This window comes from Zootoca vivipara, chromosome 12 (assembly GCF_963506605.1).
Source record: "Zootoca vivipara chromosome 12, rZooViv1.1, whole genome shotgun sequence".
In the NCBI taxonomy this organism is placed as follows: Eukaryota; Metazoa; Chordata; class Lepidosauria; order Squamata; family Lacertidae; genus Zootoca; species Zootoca vivipara.
Genome location: NC_083287.1, coordinates 37,106,898 through 37,114,328, shown reverse-complemented (window position 1 = coordinate 37,114,328; position 7,431 = coordinate 37,106,898). Strand labels below are relative to the sequence as shown.

At 44.0% G+C, this 7,431-nt stretch overlaps 1 non-coding gene across 1 annotated transcript; it reads left to right on the top strand.

Moving 5' to 3' along the window:
• The first annotated feature begins 578 nt into the window (after positions 1–578).
• Positions 579–652, top strand: TRNAN-GUU (transfer RNA asparagine (anticodon GUU)). The gene has a single exon. It is a non-coding gene; the product is annotated as a tRNA-Asn (tRNA).
• The last annotated feature ends 6,779 nt before the right edge of the window (positions 653–7,431 follow it).

Genomic DNA, 7,431 nt, shown 5'->3' with positions numbered 1-7,431 from the left:
TGTAGGAGAGCAAAAAGTGACTCAACTCTGCATCCCAAGTGGCAAACTCAGTTACTCTGAGTAGCTAACCCAGCCCAGGGCAGGCGTGCAGACGGATCCCAGAGAAAGCAAAAGACAACACAAGGCATTGGGGCTGGAGATGCATCTGTTCCTACCCAAACTACACCAAGAACCAATAGTTACCCTGCACAGCAGAGAGAGTTTTAATAGCTTCTCCCACTGAAGTCCTGCTGGCTTGAGAATTAGCCTGTTCCTCTGGAGTTAAATGGGGTGCGCTTTGCAGTTTTCACTTTCCCAGTAAATGTCTATTGCAGTCTTATAGCTTGTTCCTACGCATGTGGTCTTGGCTTTTTAATAGCCTTTCTGCAGCATAACAAGAATTTCTTTAAGAAAAGAAAGGCAATTTATGAAAAGATGAAAAGGGGACTGGGCCTCATCGCTGTGTACTAATCCTCCGGTCTGAATGTATACATAATAATAATAATTCGCTGTCGGAAGCGACCCTTAGACATTGCAGTGCTACCGTATGTTTAGGTACAACTAGATCAACTCACTTTGCAAAGCTGCTTTTCGCAGGTGTCTCTGTGGCGCAATCGGTTAGCGCGTTCGGCTGTTAACCGAAAGGTTGGTGGTTCGAGCCCACCCAGGGACGGTTTCTGTTTTACTCTGCTAGCCGTCACAATTATAATACTTCGTTTTATCTGGGTACAAGGAGTCGCAGAGGGAGGAGGAGCAGGGGAGGGGTGTGCGGCGACGGGGCAACAGCTACGTCACGTGCGTTCCCGGTATGCGGCGGGCTGGCCGAGGAGACGCACCAGAGGAGAGAGGCAGCTGGACCGCAGCAGGCTTGCTCTGCAGCAGTATGTCTAAGGGCCACAGAGGTCCGGGGGCTTCCCCCCCCCAACACCCCGTGCCTCTTCCTTGCAACACCCGTGTGCAAAATGGATGCGTACATAGGGAGCCCCGAGAAGAAGCTGCGATTGCACTGCCGGCTCCCTCCAGAGCAAAGCTTGGGCGCTGGAAGCTGGCGCTCGCCTGCCTTTTGCAGCTCCCCGGGGAAGGGCCCCGCAAGGGGGACTCCCGCTCCCGGGCCCTGCTCTTCCGCGGGTGCCTGGTCGCAGGAGCTACCGCTCCTCCCTCGCTCCCTCCCGTGCCTGCTCTTTTTGCCCCACAGAATCTGGGACGTTTTCTTCCACGCCCGGCTCTGCACTCGCCTTCCGCGATCGCAGGCAGGAGGAGAGAGGGACCTTCTACCTGGCAGATGCTGCTGCTGCTGTTTCTTAGGCAGACCTTTATTCCACCCCTTTGCAGCAAACGGTCCCTCCGGGTTGCTGTGGTGTGGCGGTCTTGGTCGTCCATTATTTATTTACCACCTTCCCCGGTGTTGGCTAGAGAACGAAAGGAAACCCCCGGACGGTCCTCCCTCAGCCCAATCCTCCCTCCCCCCCCTTTGAATGCATGGCGACGTTAATAATTATTGGCATATTGATCGAAGTGGAGAGAGCTGCGTTTAGGCGAGGGTCGCTCCGCTGCGCCCGAGCTCGGCTGCAGCCCCGTCACGCAGGCAATTGATTCTCATTACAGCGATCGTGCAAATAATCAGCTGCAGGGTTCTGTGGGGCACGTCGCGTGTTACAGGCTACGTGTGTGTGTGTGTGTGGAGAGGGAGGGAGGGAGGCGGAGCAAGAAGTGGGTGCCAAGAGGAAGAACACTTATATAACAGGATCGATAGGAAAACGGAGCCAAATTCGCGTTCAGTTTCGTTCTCTCTCCCCCCCCCCCAAATTCCGGTTTGCTGCTGCTGCTGCTATTAACTGCCTCCTCCAGGAGAGGTTGGGATCCCGGCTGCACTTTGCACAACGAAGCTGCAGTTATTTTTCAGGCCAGTCGGCCACCCCTCCCCCCCTTTCTTTCCTTCTTTAGCAAAAAACTTGGTAATAGCACAATTCTATGCGTGTCCACTCTGATGTAAGCCCCCTTAAGTTCAGTTGGGGTGTAAATCTTGCTAGAATTGTAGGTGTCCCTGCAAAGAGTCTACATTTTGCAAGTTTTTATTCCCTCCCCCAATATTCTTTCATTTCGCAAAAAAAAAGGGGTGCGCGGAAAGTATTGTCTTTTCTGGTCCTCTCCATTCCTTTGGCCAATTTAAAATTGCACTCCAGGTGGTTTTTGTTTGGCTGGGGACGAAGATGGAACGGAGTTCCACATTCGCATAACATCCCTTTTACGCCCAGGGGTTTTTATTCTTCAAACTTTTCAACCCGTGCAAACTAAGGCTGTTATTTCGCTCAGAAAAGAAATGCATAATTTAAGAAAATTATCGGAATTTCCAATACAAATCCACTTTCTCCCTTTACAAGCCTCCTTTTACTTTTCTTCCTGTTTTATTTAAAATAGTAACACTGAAAAGGAAGTCGAAAGGGCAACAGTTACAAGTCTTTAAAAGTCTCGACCTCTCATAGTTTCAACTCCCTATTTTTTATATTAAATTTGTTCTCTAAAAAACAGTCTTTGTAGGGGAAACTCCCATTTTTAAGCAGAGGATATTTTTGTTTCCATTCCTTCCTTCCCTTTTTATATGCCTTTTTCACCTTGGAGGAGAGCTATACTGTCAGCGCACAAAATGTTTTAAAAAGTGCCTGTTTTCGTAAAATCCCAAGTAAATGGAAGGATAATAATTAACCCATGCATCCAACCAGAGACATTTTATATTTCAAAAGAGTCACCGAACAATTCTTAACATACAGCTGCAATGTATATAGTCCAAGGAAGTTTATGCCATAACAAATAGGTTAGGCTTTCGGATCCCACAAGACTCTTTATGGCTTTTGGTGGCGCAACAGAGTAGCTCTGGATTTTGAAAAGTTAGATCGTCCTATCACGCTTACGTGTTAATTTCAGCAATGGGGCAAGTGTTTGGCACCGCAGAAAGGTCGCATGAGACTTAACCCAGCCCAAACGAAGCACCAGTGTGTTCAATGAGATTTACTCCCATGTTAGCATAGGTTTGCTTCTCCGATTGAATTGAAACCCGCTGGATTTAAGAGTAGCTTAAGGGTAATTAAGGGTCCGAAGCTGCAAACCTATGCTTACATGGGAGTAAGTCTCATTGAACACGGGGTTTACTTCCGAGTAAAAGTATAGGATTGTGTTGTGAAGTGCTGAACTTTGGCAGGATCTTGCCCTTGTAGTTGTACAGTATCTTTATTATATAACGTGTTTAGTTATTATGTTGCATTACTCAACACAAAAAGCTAGAACTAGCTTCTAAGTCTCTTTGTGACGAATAGAAAAGTAGTTGGGAGCTTGCATCGGGGGAGCAATTTATTTTCCATATGGATATCCTCCATCTCCCCACCCCTCTCAAATCAATAAACAACAACAACAACAAAACATCGATTTTGATGGAGCGGGTTTTACTCTCATTGAAGAATGTAAAATGAAAATTCTACATTTTTGAGGTTTTCTGTTACTCCTTCAGTAACAAGAGTACATTTTAAATGTCTGTGTAATGCTGGTATTGCGAAGTGGAAAATTATCCACCCATTGTCTGCATTATAAAAATAATGGGATAAGCGGTTTTAAATCCAGTTGATTTCAACCGGACTTTAACATGCTTCTCAGAATCATAGGGACCCAGGAAACTGATTTGTACCGAGGCAGATACAAATCAAGGTCCACCTAGATCCAGTATTATCTATACTGACCGGCAGTGGCTCTGGAGGGTTTTAGAAGAGTCTTTTCTCCAGATCTACCTGGAGACAGCCGGGATTGAACATGGGACCTTCGGTACAGAAGACAAGTATTTTGCCGCTGAACCACTGTGGGCCTCCATTTAGTATCTGCCCATAGTTTATCTCAAGTTGATGGAAGATATATGTGCCATTGCAAACAGTGTGTATATGTACACATACAGATATGTTTAATGCTAATTAAAATCTTTTAAAAAATTGCATTTACAAGGCAAAATCCTATGGATCGCCACTTTCTCGGTTCCCCCTGTTGGATTTTAAAGAGATATGACCTCCCTCATCACAGTGTGACTTGGCAGATGAAATCGCCATTTCCCCCCGCCTGGGTGTGTGTGTGTTCCGACGGCGTGGGGCGCTGGTCTTCTGCCTCCCCACAAGTCCTCTTGACCAGATGGCACACCCCATGGCCAGCAAAAAGAAGAGCGCAGCACAGGGCCCAAACAGCGCCTTCTGACACCCCGCCAGTTCTATGCGCCGCAAACCCCGTGACTGCGCGTTGATTCGCCGCTACCAGCCCGGGAAGGGATAGGATACGCCGCGTAGCTCGGAGAAGGGCCAATAGCAGGGGCAGATCTTCTTCCCGCCCTTCTGGAAAGGGAGCTATAGAATCCCGTTCGAAGATTGTGTCTCTTTCCTTCCCTTAATCGAGGCCCGTTCGAAAAGGGCTGGAAACAAGGATCAAAGTAAAGAGGTCACGCCGGCCTGTTCTTAAATCCGGGTTAGACGAAATCAGTGCTTTAAATGGGGGTACGCAGGGGTACGCATACTCCTAAACGTTTTGTGAATCTTCGTACTTTGTCCATTTAGTTTTAGTGTATTTATTTTTCCCAATTTGAACTATAAAATGGTGGTTTTCCTGAGCTAAAATGAGAGTACCCCTAAACATTTTTTTTTAAAAAAGCACTGGGCGAAATAGTTTTGGTTTTGCTGGAAGGCACCCTAATTTTTAATGCAAAAAATAGAAAGGAAAAGAGAAAGTAGAGTTTCCTCATGACACATCAGCCTCGAAGTTGTTTGTACCCTTTAAAAGGTGCTATTAAGGATGCAGAATAATATGCTGAGGGTGGATAGCAGTGTAAATTGATTAAGAAACAACAATATCTCCATCATTTTGACATGTTAAGCTGGGGGTGGGGAAAGGAGAGAGAACTTTCCAGGAACTCTTTTTAAAAATTTTGTGTTGTTCCATGTCAAGAAGTTGTGGGGCAAAGAGAATTCAGCTTTACGATAATCAGTAGTAATAATATAATCACAATAATTATTACAGTAAACAACAATTTTAAAATGGTTTTTTATTGCTTGTGTTGCTGTTATTCAATGGTATTAATAAGCAGAGTTATAAGGTGGCCCACCTGTCCGGCTTCCAACACCAGCAAGGCACGCTATTCCTCCACCGGCTGTTTTCATTCTCATAATGCAGCTATATAAGGTTAATATAATGATATATGAGTGGGTTCATATGCCTGCAAGTTTCAGAACATGGGAAACAGCTATAATAAAAGGGTGCAGATAATAGCCATCTTGAATATTTTAATCCATCCCTTTCCTGGGCAGTCAAACATAAATCCTGGCTGGAATTAAACTTAATGTTTCTATTTCCCTGTTACCAACACTGTACTGAAAAATAGCACATTGGGTGAATTTAATTAAATGAGGAAGTAAGTGAAGGTTAGCTGAGTTTCATAGTTTCTGAAAGCTCTTGATCTAGAATGTGAGAACAGGCCTTTTATGTAGGGGGGGAAGATTGTTTAAATAGGAGCCAGTGCCACAACTGAGTATTCTGTGGGGGCCGAGACAACAAGCTCACAGGTTACATTACTCAGAAGGGCTTTGCTCAGTGCAAATTCTTTCCTCCTTTTGCTAGTTACTGTTTTACTTTCCTTGGATCAGTGCCCTCTTTGAATAAACTTGGCAGAATGACTTAAAGAAAAATCCAAACGAGAGCTTCAGGAGACAGTACTGGATGCCTAGAGGCTGCCTTAGATATGGTGCACCAGTAGGTACCACAGTAATTCTTTCAGTTAGGGATACTGCCGTTGCAAACTTGAAAAACGCAAACAGGACCAGTGTCTGTTGGTGAATGTATATGCAAGCCTCCCAGTTATGCAGGGCAGCTGTTTTTCCATTCAGTTTTTTCTGACGAAGAATTCTGTGCTACCTGGAAGTTTTTATATCCTGTCACCAAGTTACTTTTTCAGAAACCAATTGTGGAACTTGATTCTAGGTAAATGGTCCATGAGATTGGGTGAGCAGGAACTACAAAGTAATTGGGAGGTTATAATACATCATTTGCAAAAGCAAACATTGATTCCTTGCTCTTATAGGGATATCTTACATTTCATTCTAAGGATACAAGCAGTGCTTTGTAGATTGAGAACAAACCTATGATGTAATTTGGAGAACATGAGGTTGATGGGAGAGGACTTGGCTGAGCTGTAGGAATGCTTTAAGGTTCAATGGGGAAGGCCTTGAAACTCAAAGGCCGTGGATTTTTAAATGTTGCCAAGTTAATAGTTTGTAACTGAGAGTCCAAGGTATTTAGGAAGCAAACATTACAGGGTGGGAAGATTAGTGAAAGATTCTTTTCATGATATAGTAATCAGAAAAGAAGGACTGAGAAACACAATGGCCAAACAGTAAAGGAAAATACGATTTTTTAAAAACCCTATTTTAATTCAGGGAATGTTCAACTCGTTTGGAATAAATGTGAAAGCACATAAACTATGATCCAGACTCCAGACTAGCCCCACTTTTATATATGTGCAGGCGAATTATGGAAACTAATTAAAATATGTATTACTCACCCTCCATATGAGCTGCAGATTCACAGCCTTTTCGGGGGGAAATTGTATTCTCCTTGCCATACTCCATTCATAAAGCAGCTCCATTGACATTAACGTGTGTAAATGGTTTGAGAGCTGCAGCCTTAATGTTCTGGCAGTGAAACTGAGGCAGACTTTGTTATTGTAGCTCCAAGAAACTCCTTGTGGTAGACGTGGAGACAAAGTACGGCGCTGAGTGTTGGGTCCAATGTAGCATCTTATTTATATCAATTACTAATTTGGAATTAAAGTTCAAAATGTTTCAGGTCAAAGGCATGCAGACAGGCCTAAAGGAATAGTGTACTTTCCTTTACTGTACATCTTCATAAACGTTTATTTTCATTTTGGAAAGGCTAACGAAATGTTGTTTGCCAGTCCAGTGGCCCAGCTCCTTTCCATTTAATTTATGTGGGTAGATTATGTACATGTGGGTCAGGCCAAATTTCCCAACATATAAGAGCCCATGTAACTTCTAATGCTTTTATATTGGATAACTACATGAAAACATGCACTCCATATATTGGGCGATAATGTTAGAGTAGGCCTATTAATTTCATTGGGTCTACCCTGAGCATGATTTAGTTGGATATCACCTATTTAGATTATTTTCCTGTGTCATTTTCTTTTTTCACAGATATATCAGTCTATCTAACCTAGTACCCTTCTTTCAACAGCAGCCATCCAGATATTTCTGGGAAGCACACAAAACAGGGCGTCACTGAAATAGGTAAGTATTCCTTGAACATCTCAGTCAAGAGGTAGTGACTCTGAACAGAGAGGTTCTGCTTTAGCTATTGTGATTGATTGCTGTTGGCAGACCACTTTTTCATGAACCACCAACTGAGAGTTTCCTATAT